Here is a 13,158-nt window from a genome sequence, read left to right on the forward strand (position 1 = left end):
GGTAAGAGTGTGTATCCAACTGGAGTAAATGCTAGTAGATTACGTAGGGTCTTCAATTGTCTTTTGCTTGTCGTATTTCTTTAAGGAGAGGGTCAACGAAGGGTAACCTGTACCACTTCCAATACCCACATGATACCTTACGTTTTCTGAAAAGTCAAACCTTCATAGAGCAGTAATAGTTGTGGATTGTTAGATTTCTACACTTCCTTGCAACCTGAAAAAAAATCTCACTTTGTGTTTCACTTTTTGCCCACCCCTCTGCACTTAAAACCGTAAGACATCATTCATTAGCAGATCAGAAAAGAAGCTACCAATTTCTATGGCTTATTGGCGAAACAGCATCTTTTTTTTTTCTTTTTTGTGATGTTTTCCTTAAAGCATTCAGCTTTGTGGGAAGAAGCTGTGGCACCGTAAATATTAAACCTGTGTCCTTTGTATCCGTGAGAAGCAAAATAGCTGTGAATGGCCAGAAGGCAGACTTGCCATGTGCTTGCCTATCGTATGCAGTACCCATGTAAAAAGGGAAACTGGAAGGAATTCTCTTAACAACATCAAGTGCTAAAGTTCATAAGGTTAGAAATGATTTTATTCTGACTCAAAACTCATAAGTAATTGTTAAAAAGTATTTAATTACAGTTGTCATTTCTATGGTGTCTGATGAGCGAACAGCAGGGAGAGAACCCCCGAATGCTCCCCTCACCCTTGAATAAATGTTATGTTCTTGAAACAGTGACCTTATCTGGTGACAGTAGTGGGAAGGTCAGAGAGCACCTGATTCTCAAAGTGTTTCAGTTCATGCATAATAGTTCACCTTTTAAATTTTATAGCTTTCTGAAGTGAGCCCTTCTGCTTTTAGTAGTGATATAATGCTAACCTAAGTGAGTAATATGTGTCCTCAATATTTTTGTTGATTTAAAAGCAGAAACATTGTAGCCGGGAGTGGTGGTATACTCCTTTAATCCCAGAATTTTGCGGGCAAAGGTAAGTGGATTTCTGTGAGTTTGAGGTCAGCCTGGTCTACAGAGTAAGTTCTAGGACAGCCAGGGCTACACAGAGAAACCCTGTCTCAAAAACAAAAACAAAAAAACAAAACAAAACAAAAAAACCCCAAGAAAGTAGAAATGCCTTTTCAGGAGACTTTGCTGCTCCGTTTTTGTATTAAAATATATTTTGAACATCTCAAAGAAAGCAGAGACTAATACAAACAGTACACATGTGCCATTGCATGGGTTAACAAATTACCAGTTTGACAGGACTACTGCGTATCTTAAACAATAATAGTGATATACATAACATTCATGTCATCATATTCTTATTGTAACACCTTGATTTTGATTCCCCAGAAGTTTTTACATTATTTTGAGTGATAAATCATATAATTCCATGGATGTGGTCCTATAGTTTATGTGGGAGGATTTTTGGTTTTGTTTTTTTCTTTGTTTTGTTTTGTTTTAGTACTTGGGATGAAACCTATCTATGCTAAGCAAGCACTCCACTTTTGAGCTGTTTCTTGGCGCTCTACACTCTTTCTATTGATGTATCCCATGGCATTTCATTTATAAAATGATGCCCTAACTTGCTTACACACTCATTTCTTCATAGACAGATTGTTTCAATTCCTCAACTATTAAAAGTAATAGCACAGTGAGCATTCTTGCGCCCGTCTCTTTGTGTACATGTGTGAGTTTTTGTCTGCCTAAATACCTGTGAGTGGAACTGCCCAGACTGTGCATGCATCAGCTATGCTAAATGCTGCCCAATTGATCTTTGAAGCATCGGTGGCTGTTTACATACCAATCCCTTGCCATTGTAAACTTTATGGAGGTATAATTTATATGCCATAAATATATATCACTTGTAATGATATTCAGGTAGGGTTTAGCATATTTATAGAGTTTTACAGCTGTTACCTAAATATGACCTTACAACAGTTTAATTTCATCACACATCCCCAAGCAAAAACATGGGACCCACTGGGATATATTCAAGGAAAATACAAACATCTACAAAGATAATATTATTCACAATAGTCAGAACATCCATCAAATGATGATTGAATAAACAAAATGTAGTGATTTCACTCATCAAGAGAGTAGAGAAAGGGATTAAGTACCGGTAGGAGACAGAATATACACGAAACTCCAAAGCATCATGGTAAGTGGAATCAGGCAGTTATGAAAGCTTAAACTTGATAACGTATATACAAGGTTCAGAATGGGCAAATGCATGGAGACAGAATGCAGAGTCATCTGAGAAAGAAAGGAAAAAACTGGATACATGACTTCCCTTAAGCACTGTCTTTTTCACAGATTAGTTTGTTTATTGGTTGTATGATTTATTTGGTTTTGTATTTCGCTTTTTGAGGTTTGAAAGAATGTAGGTTGTAGTCTGCTGTCTTCCACATCATTTGCTAGGAATTTTGCCTCTTTGCTCTGTTCCTTTCCTGTGCAGAAGATTTGTAATTTCCTAGACTGTATTTGCCACATTGGATAGCAGATGGTTATTTCTTTGCTCTGTGAGCCCTTTTCATGAAGTTCTTCTTTATCCTATCTCTTGAAATGCTTTGCCTTTATTTTTACTTAGCAAAGATTTCGCCCTATTCTGTAAGGTGTCTCTTCCTTCCAGCTTGTTTTGTTATATACCAAGTAGATACAAATTAGCATCACCGAGGTCTGAACACCATTTTAATGACTGTTGAGTATCTTTTCACGTGTTTTTATCATTTCTTTTTTTCCTTTCCTTTTTAAAAATTTTTTTTATTACTTTTTTGGAGATAGATGATGAAATAGGGTCTCACTATGTAGGTATTCCTGACTGACCTGGATCATGTTATGTTGACCAGGCTGGCCTTGGACTCACAGGGATCCACCTGCCTCTCCCAAGTACTAGAATCAAAGGTATACGCTACCATGCCCGGCTTATTTCTGTATTTTCTTCAGAAAAAAAAATCCATCTATATCCTTTAACAGTTTAAAGATTCAATTTTAGTCTTCTTTTTCTTATTGAGCTGCATGCGTCCTTTGCCCACCATGAATACGAGTTTCTTACCAGATATATAACCTGCAGACAGTTTCTCTGTCGGTTATCATTTTATCTTCTTGATACTCTCCAAAGAACAAAAGTTTGTTTGTTTCAGTTTTGGTTTTGTTTTAGCCTAGCCTGGCAATACTTCTTTATATCTAATTCCAGCATGGAGAGGCCAAGCCAAGAGAATGCCAAGTGAAGTATGTCTTTAGGTACATAATGAGACTCTGTCTCAGTTTAAGAAATGATGATGCCTAGGACATCCATCCTTTCTGTAATAGCTCAGCATGCCCAAGAAGTCATCCCCGAGGCGAAGCCGAGAACATCCACCCTCTGGTTTTCTCTTTGGTGCTTTTAGCCTTTACATTTGAATCTTTCCTCTGTTGCTATGGAATCACACATACATTGGGAGGTAAAACTGCTTCGTTGTTTTGCATGTGGATGTGTCTTTTGTCAAACTTCCTTTTTTTTTTTTTTTTTTTTTAACCTCTTCAGCCTTGTTGAAAAATCAGCTGAGACATATAAGGGTGTATTTTAAAATCTCTTTCCATTTACTGAGGAGTTTAAAATTTGAATTTCCTCTGTCTAACCATGTTCTCTTAATTTTTAGTTGTAAACCTGCACCTCTGTTGTTAAATTTATTCACAGGTGGTTTTTTATTAATGCTATCACAAATGGAATTATTCACTTAATTTACTTTTAAATTATATTGATATATTGGTAGGATATAGAGAAGTAGGTGACTTTAGATGTTGGTATCTTAGTCTGAAATCTTGATGAACTCATTTCACAAATTTAATAGCTTTTAAAATCTATTCCTCGGGGCTTTGTATACAAGACCCAAAACGAAGCTTGCCCATGCTATTGAGTCTCTAACTTCAGTGGCTCTGAGTTTTAATTTCTCTTACATCTGCTTGTTCTTACTCTACTTCTGCTTCTTTATGATTTCTTATTGCTTTGTACCAGAAATTATTTCATCATCTCTGACTTCAGAAATCTTAAATGTACTTCCCTAATGTCATTGCCAGATGGTTTCAATAAAACTAATTTTGTGTGGAACGTATCAGTTTTCTGACAGTTGGTTTGTTGATTGTTTTGAATACCTTTTGTTAGTATCCCATTCGTGTGATCTTTGGAATGTGGTTCATTTCTCGATATGATAGTCTTTCAGTGGCCTGTGTCTGGTTTCCTTCCCTAAGACTGCAGGTCTTGGGCTAGCATTTGGGTGTTCAGTATAGAGTAATATCAAGGCCTTGGCATTCATCCTTGGCCACATCCTTCAAGAAAGGAGACTACACCAGGTCCCAACATCAAACTACAGTGTTACCCCCACGTCTCCATGCCTGTGAAATACATGTAATCTTTCTCACTCCACCGGAACCTGACTGCTGGTGTCCTCTAGAGTTCAGCATGTAGCCGCTCAGTCCTGCGCGATGTGGTGTATTTTTGTTTCTGAAGTAGGTGTGCCTGTAATGTCAGTTGCTTTTCTCGACACTGTAACCACATGTCTGATAAAGGCAGCTCAAGAAAGGACGAGTTTGTTTTGGATCACGGCTTCAGAGTACAGGACGTGATGGTGCACATGGAACATGATGGAGCAGCAGGAGCATGAGGCAGCTGTCACCCTGCATCCACAGCCAGGAAGCCGAGAGAATCGGATGCTGGTGCTCAGCTCACGTTACTCTTTGTAGGCTGTCAAGGATGTGAGCCCGTGGGATAGTACTGCCCACATCCAGAGGTGATTCTCAGTTAAAGCCCTCTGGGCACCACTCTTACAGACACACTCCTAAGTGTGTCTCCTAGGTGGTTCTAAATCTATGGAGGACGGTAACCATTACCAATGTCTGTCTGATTTGAAAGCCTCTGCTTTCATTTTGAAAAATGCTTTTCTGTCTTCATTGCTGACAGACTTTCTATTTTCTTACTCAGTTTGAGAAACTGGTATAATTGTAACAATATTTAAGTAGTGAATAATAAGAAATTACAGAAGAGACTAAATGATCTTGATATTACTTCAGAGCTCCAGCTATTGCTTATTGTAGTGTAAGTTTTCAGAATATATTTCAAGAACATTCCCTAATGTGATAGAATTATCCCTGGTAAATTCTATGGTTTGTTGGCATTTCTTTACCATGTTTTCATTTTATTATTTTAATTCTATAAGGTTACTTTCACAGGCTTATATTGATGATTAGACAGCTTAGAGAACTTTTTATTTAATTATTTTTTAACTTAAAATATAATTACATCATTCCCCTGTCTTTCCTCACTCCAACCATTCCCTTATACCCCTCTTGTTCTCTGTCAAATATATGCTCTCTATTCCTTTAATTGTTGTGATACACATATATATGCCTATACATCCCTAAATATACAAACACAACCTTCACAGTCCCCATAGTGTTACTTGTAGGTATATGATTTCAGAGATAACCACCTAGTGTTGGATCACTGTGGTTTCTCCAGTTCTCATCATCCCTTAGTTAACTATAGTCCTTTGACTAGGCTTGAGGCCTAATGCAATTTCTCCCTCCCATAGTAGCATGTCTATCAATGTTGTCCTTGTTCAGAGTTTGTTAAGGCATCCATGCTAATGGGACTGACTCCTGGGTTTATCTTCTCTGATATTCCTAGTAGTAAAATCTCACAGCAAACTTACTGCAGTTTGGCTGTTGACCATCTTTTCCCTAATCTTTCATGATGCATCCTGACCAGGTGTGGTATTGTAGATGGATCGGTTGGGACTAGGCAGCACATGCTCACTCGTTCTCTGCATTTTGTGTAGTTGTGACTTTGTGCAGTCATGTCTGACTATTATAAGGAAAGGCTTCTTTGATAAGAGATAAGACTAACATATGGATAAAAGTATAAATACTTAGGATGTAGTTATTATGATGGTTTAATGACGTGGTGGGTTTAGGGTTCTCCTCCCAGATCAGTGACTTTACTAGCCTCGGGGAGTTGACTAGGTTTTCAGTACAAGGCATGGTTTTCTTCTTGTTGAGATGACCTTAAGTCCAATTCAGCAGCTGTTGGTTATCACCAAGTTGTGTATGCCCCTTTTGCAAATTGTGTCCTGGCAGTCATTGTTTTGGTTCAGAGGCACAGAGCAGGACAGGACTATTAGCTGCTTGGAAGCTAGCATGGAGCCTTCTGGTACCAGGAAAGCTAGTCCTCAGGGATAAAGTGGATAACTTTTAAAAAGTAAAACATGCTATTATAATTGTATGTTCTAAAGGAAAATGTATTTTGTTATTCAAAGAAGAGATCGCAAGCCTAGTTCTAGAAAAATAAGTGATGACATTAATTGACGGTTTGGCATCTTCTAACACTTTAGAAGTAGGATTTTTATAATAGACATCTGAAAACAACAATTCTTATTCAGTAAGTTTTGGGAGATTTGTTAGACCCAAAAGAAGAATAAAAAGTAGAAGTTTTTAACCCATTATAGAAACTTGAACTTAAGGATGCTGAGTAAGAATGACTGGGGGAGGGTACCGAGTAGATTTGAATCTGTAAGGAATCAAGGATGAAGATAGCAAAGAGCAGGATTCAGGTGTGCCTCACGGTGCTCGAGTAGGTGACCATGAGAACCTGGGTGCTCAGCTGGGAGGACTGAGTGCAGAATCCGGATTCCAGCGGGTGTTTCAGGGCTGCATTAGGGTAAGAAGAAGAGAGTGGTTCTTAGTGCCCTGCAGCTATCTCATGATACGCTGCCATAGCCTTTTTCTAATTGTAGGAGATGCTTTATTGGAAATCTCAAGTTTGAACTACTCAGACTCTGTCCGTCTCCTATCCCTCTAGGGCCAGCTCAGCCCTTCATCCTGTCAGAGCGCATAAAACAGAGCAGCTTACAATTTGCTATGAAGGGGTCTTAGGGATGAAGCATTTTAATGTCCGCAAAGAGTAGACAGGATCTTCATGTTTAAAGACTCCCATGAAACATTTCAAATCGCACAGATGTGTCTTGGTGCCCTTTGCCAAAACTAATAGATTTAGCTGTGGAGTTAGAAGAAAGCTAAGCGTCCATGCCTACCTATCATTCAATAACATTTACTATTTTTAATATTGTTATAGCCTGTATACTCTTAAACTGAGAATAATATATTAAGTCAGAAAGGCTACAAATTTTAGACTCTTATAAATTAACACATAGGGGCAATTTAGATATACAGTGATAGTCTAGAAGTAAATATCACACGCAATGATCTAGAGACTACACCAGGTTGATCTCACATGGCTGTTTTTACTTGCTTGCTTGTTTGTAATTTTGACTGTTTATCAGTCTGAGGTTGACCCGCCTTTCTGGTTTCAAATAGCTATTCCAAGAGCCCTGATAAAGAATGGCACAGAGGGACTATGGTGTAATAAAACACCAAGTTGAGCTACTTTGAATTCCTCTCATGTTTTGAGAACAAGAATGTCTTAGGCTTTGATAGAACGGCGCAATTTTATATTTTCCGTCTGACTACTTTAAAAGGTTCATTGTCTTTTAATTAAACTACGGGGGGGGTGCAAAGGGGGAGAGAGCAAAGATTAAAAGCCCTCATGCTGTAAACGGGGTGGCTTTTAGCGACTAGTAGCTGAGTGAAGCCACCACCTTAAGCTAGATGAACTGCAGCAACAAGTTCTGTGCCTGGAAGCTTCTGCTGTCTGCCTGTAGCCGTAATTTGGAGTTAATTTGTGCAGCTTCACAGTAAAAGACTGTGTGTTCTGTGTTGTGTGACTCTTCCTCGCATCACTTCGCAGCTGCTAGGTCATCTTGCTTTTGTTGGTCCTGCACGGGAACCACCGTCACCCGGTGAACGTGGGGTGAACAGGTGAGGTGGGCAGCTTGAGCCAGGCTTAGTGCTCACCACATGCTCTCTCCACAAAATGACTCCGTGGAGCAGCCTCTGCCTCCATTCTCCCAGTTCCCGCCTTCACCAACAAATGGAGGCCCACTGTCCTCTGGGCCAGTCACACTATTAGGTTGGGCGAGTGTTTGGGTTTCTCTGGGAGTTTTATTGCCTGGCACATTGTCTTGTTTTCCTTTGTCTGCATGAACACTTTTTTTTTTCTTTGTGTCTGTTTTTCTCCCTTTGCTTTCGACTCCCCACTTGTCCCCAAATCCTTGAAGCCAATGAGGCTGTGGTGACACCTTCTGGGCAGTGCTGGGAGTGAATTACAGCCATGAGTGAGCTTCATGTGGGTGTTAGCTTACCCACATACGGTGAATAATAGGATGTGTGGTTCACTTCACCAGAGGAACTGAAAACAGCATCTTACTTTGTCTTGGAGTTTCTAGCACTGCTAAATATACCAATGCCATTTCTTGCAAGTGAGCAGAGATTTGCAGTTAGTGAAATTAAAAAACAAAAACAAACAAACAAAAAAAACCAAGGCCCTACCTGCTTGCTTTCATAATGGTGGCTCTGAGTCAGGCTTGAAAATGAATGTCTACAAAATAAAGGTGAGCAATTATGTGGTACTAGAATATCATCATCGGACGCTTTTGCACGTGTGCTTGCAAGGATACGTGTGTACATGTGTATGGCAAGACACGGCAGTATCCTGTTACATGATAGTGCCTTATAGCAGTAAGGACGTGTCCCATAAATAGTCACAGTGAAGGCAGTGTCATCTGTCTCAGCCGCCCACTGCCTGGCCGTGTAGAATATAGGTTGCCCAATGCCATTTCTCTGCGCCCGGGTCCCTCAGCTGGTTTATGGATATACTCCGTGCAGCCTCAGTTGGAGTCCTTTTTCTGAACAGACCCCATCATTCCCACCTCTCCTTCAACACTGATTTAATTCTTATATTGAAAGATTTTAAGTGATTTCTTCTTTCCATACAGTATGGAAATGATGCAAGTTTACAGGTACCTATTTATTTATTTATTAATTATTTTCTCCTTCCTTCTTTCCTCCTTTGTCTCTTTCTTTTTCCCTTTTCTTATTTTTCTTTTCTATCACTACTGACTTATACTTGAACCCGGAAAAGACTCAAAGGTACGGCTTCTAGTAACATCACATGGTAGTTCCAGCAGAATTGGTTTTTACTATCTCATCAGGAGAATATTAAAAGAGCCTATGGAGTCTGTTGAATAATCTCTACCCTCTTCCTAATCTTCTGTCATCGTCACTGACTGAATAGCAAATACAGAGGTACCAGACAACAAAGGTGCAACGGGCGACCATTGCAGCTGGAAAGCTGCCTGTCTTTGCAGTAACTGCACACCTTAGGATGCCGTCACATGGGAGTGCCCAGGACACTAAGCCTGCCTGTCAGGGAGACTGGAGAAGTTGCATTGGCAACCTTTAAAGGACCACCACATGCCTCATCTTTGCTTTCTATGCCATTCTTCAGTGAAATATTGCTGATTGGGCATATAATATAGCATTTATGTGTGGTACAGAACCCAATGTTTTTTTTTTACAAGTCCTAAACAATCAAATCAAAGCAGAGCTACATTACTTTCTAATTTTGATTTGCAAACAGATGGTAGTCCGCTAGTGAGAGAGGGGGGGGAGGGAGAGGGAGGACAATAATAAAAATGGGGGAGAGGCTTTCCTGAAATTAAAAGAAAGCTGGAAATACCGAGGGTGTGAATAAGTAACAAAGTGTCGCGTGGTAACTGCGGGGATGATGGTTTTATTTGAAGTAGGGGGAGGGAGGGAGAGCCAGAAGGAGGCAAAAACACAATTTGGTCTAAAATTGAATTTCTCTGATAAGGCATTTCAGAAGCGGCTTGTCTTATTCACTCAGCAGCAAAATAATCATATGCGCTTTAATAATCTTTATTTTACAGGAGTGTGTTGCCAGGGTAACAGAGTGTAAGCAGGGGAACAGTACCTTCCAGATCACAAAGGCAAATCTGTGGAAAGAAATTTCTCTCCATTCCTCTTTCCCTTACCACTGTAATATAGACTCTGATTTTTTCTGCACTATTTAATAATTGCCCATAAACATCCTCCTCTCCTTTCCCATTTCCATATCTGCTAAAACATGGACAATAGCGTAAATCTGGAACTGCCAAGCTCAGTGGGCTAAGCAAAAAACAGATGTGATATCTTTAGCATTTTTATATAATTATTTTTATTACTATTTTACCCTGTCTCCATTCCCTCCATCCGACCATATTCTTATTTCCTTCTCTCTTTAACCAGCCTGATGGTAGTATACCAAAGAAAGGGAGCTCGAGGTGGGAGTCTGTATTCGGCTACATTAATCAAAATTTATTAGCCAAGCTTGCCTGCATGGAGATTTGAGACAAGCAAGGGTTGCAGCTAAAGAGGATAAATTGAATTATAGTGAATAGAGTGACAAGCATTGGGGCCTAAAGCTATAGAAATAATCATTTCTTTATACTCATGAACATAGAGGGTGCATAAGGGGGAGAAGGAGATGAGTAGATAGAGGAGAGACAGAGAGACAGACACAGAGACAGACATAGACACAGAGACACAGAGAGACACACAAAGAGAAAGAGAGCACACACCATTAGGGTCTTTCAGTTTTCCATGGGCCATGTGTCTGGGAGGTCGGCAGATTTGAAATGAGCAAAGTGAGAGATCCCGATGTCTTTCTAGAAGAGAGGATCAAAACTGGCAATTAGAATGTACCTACTGGTCATTTGATTAGATTCAATTCATGACAAGATGTGTTTTTTTTTTCAGTAATTACATATAATTATTTTAACCAGAGCTCTAGCCTTTGAAGTTAAGTTTCATGGGGTGTGGGCACATCTTGAAATTAGATAGAAAAATATTCCAAATAGTCTGTGTTCTCATGACTGTTGAAGGTATAGTGAAGAATTTCAGGTTAAGGACACCTGAGTTGTTTAATACCACTGGGAACAGGATTCAACCTGTTTCTTATGGCAGAGGCCTTAAGACAGAGGACTTCAAGGTGAGATATGAAGACATGTTCTGGTGTGTGGGAAAACAAAACAAGACAAACCATAAAGGACTGAGAGATTGGGCCATAAGCAAAGGACAGTTTTAGGGAGTTTTTGCCTTGCTGACTCTCCTGTCATCCCTGTAAAGGGAAGGAAGGGGTGCCTTTCAAGATCACTTGAACAGTTTAATGAACGACCCACGAGTTAAGGCCTACTCTCCAAATGCCTGAGCTATGCAAAAAGCCTAAGGCTAATTGATCAGCATCCTCGAAGGTGAAATGCCAAAGAGCAAGGGACTTCCTTCTCTGAGTTGGTTGGAACAAGTGTTGCATTGTGTACATCTTGAATCAGAGATGAGAGATGGGCCATGTGAGTAAAAAAATACAATACAAAGTTGTCTTAGCCTCATGGACTTCCTGGAGTGTTCTTGTGATAGTAACATCAAGTGAGCAGCCACCCATGCTCTCAAGTACTACCACAGAGAGAGACGGTACCTCCAGTCAATGAAAGTTCTGAAACCCAGAGTCGGGAACACTCTCCAAAAGCCAGCCCATTGCAGGAAGGACCTGGGAAAGGAAAGTCCCTTGTAACGTCAGAACTCGAAGGTTTTTGTACTATTCTAGACTATCAGTTAATGTCTCATACTTTGTTTATAAATAAACTAAAATATGATACTTGCCTTAAATTTTATGTATGGGCGTGACAAGTGAGGGAAAGAATAGATTGTGTATGTAAAATGATTTTTAAAACTATTTTAAAACTATTTTTAAAATAGAAAAAAGATATATGCTTAAAGTAAGCAAAAATCCTGTATTCCCACTTAAAGTCACTCAACTTGCATAACACATAGATTTTAATAGACAGAGAAAAGAGAGTTAGGATGACCCGCACACATCAAAGAAGAAATGGGATTTCTCACATTGAACCCATTTCTTTTGATCCTTTACTTATTTTCTCTGTCCATTCTGCTCATCCCATCCATACATGAGTTCATGTGAAGGTACTAAAAGTATAAAGCCACGCAAAAAGTATTGCTTGGGAAGGTTTGAACAGGTTCCTTTCACATCCAGGCGATGTTACCTCTCCCCCCACCCCGCCCCCTGCCCCCAATCCGCCTGCAGGTCTCTGTGCTTTAGGAATGGTGACTTTGTTTCCTTTCCTCAGATTTCCAGCATGAGTGTTGAAATTAAGAGGCCTTAATCAGAAACTGGATCACATATTGCAAAATGCATGAAAGCTAATGGTAATATTTGTAGAACGATCAAATTAACTTCTTAATGCAGTTTTTAAAAATACAATGAGGCATTGTATGATAATGCAATGTTTCTGAAGGCTAACATGCCAGTCTTCCGTGACTTTTAAATATATAAAAAGAACTTCTTAAACATTTTTCAAATCTATATTATTATCATTTTTGCTTCTTTTTTCCCCCTGGGAATACTCTGAATGTTGGCAGGACCAGCTTGGACTATAGCTATTCTCCCACTTTATAAAAATGTCTCCACCATGTTGGGCTCCCTCAGACTGTTCACCAATTAATAATAAGGAAGGAAGGATAAAGAGTGAGATGCTAGCCAGAGTGGTGACACAGGGAAGGTAGAGGCATGGGGATTACAAGTTCAAAATCAACCTGGTCTTCAGTGGAATCCCAGGCCAGCCAGGACTACATTTCAAGGTCTGGGGGGGAAAAAGGGAAGATTTCAAAGGAAAATTATTATGATAATAGCCACAATATAATAATGATAATAATAATAATAATAATATAAAAATATTAGAAAATGTATTAATATCTCTACCAACTAACCTCTGTAGTAAGTACATACACAAAGGTGAAAATGGTAGAACCTATTGGGGATCTTACAGAAGAAAAGCAGCTGTCAGAGTGGGCGCCTTGTGCATGACCAGACATAATGACGTGTGTGTTGCCCTGTGTGAATTCAGCCTCACCTAATACTTTGTGATTCAATAAGGTAACAGTGGTGGAACACACCTTTAATCCCAGCACTTGAGAGACTGAGGCAGAGGTAAGTGGGTCTCTGTGAGTTGAAGGCCAGCCTGGTCTACAAAGTGAGTTCTAGACTAGCTAAAAGCCACACAGTTAGACCTTGTCCCTAAAAAACAAGCCAAACCAAACAAACAGAAACCTCAATGAGATGCCAGGACACTTTCTACAGAAAACCACTCTTTCCCCTTGACCTTACCTTAGATTAAATATTATAATTCACATTCAAAAACCAAAATACCTTCTAAAGTAA

The 13,158-nt window shown here is 39.5% G+C and overlaps 1 long non-coding RNA gene across 1 annotated transcript in view; it reads right to left on the reverse strand.

Annotated features, from left to right (window-relative positions):
• Positions 1-1,122: 1,122 nt before the first annotated feature.
• LOC116070141 overlaps positions 1,123-13,158 on the reverse strand; it is a 73,823-nt gene continuing 61,787 nt past the window's right edge. The window contains exons 2-3 of the long non-coding RNA XR_004110290.1: positions 10,505-10,591; positions 1,123-6,677 (exon numbers count right to left, since the gene is read on the reverse strand). This is a non-coding gene — a long non-coding RNA (uncharacterized LOC116070141). The remainder of the gene's footprint in view (positions 6,678-10,504; positions 10,592-13,158) is intronic.

Source organism: Mastomys coucha, unplaced genomic scaffold (assembly GCF_008632895.1).
Source record: "Mastomys coucha isolate ucsf_1 unplaced genomic scaffold, UCSF_Mcou_1 pScaffold22, whole genome shotgun sequence".
NCBI lineage: Eukaryota > Metazoa > Chordata > Mammalia > Rodentia > Muridae > Mastomys > Mastomys coucha.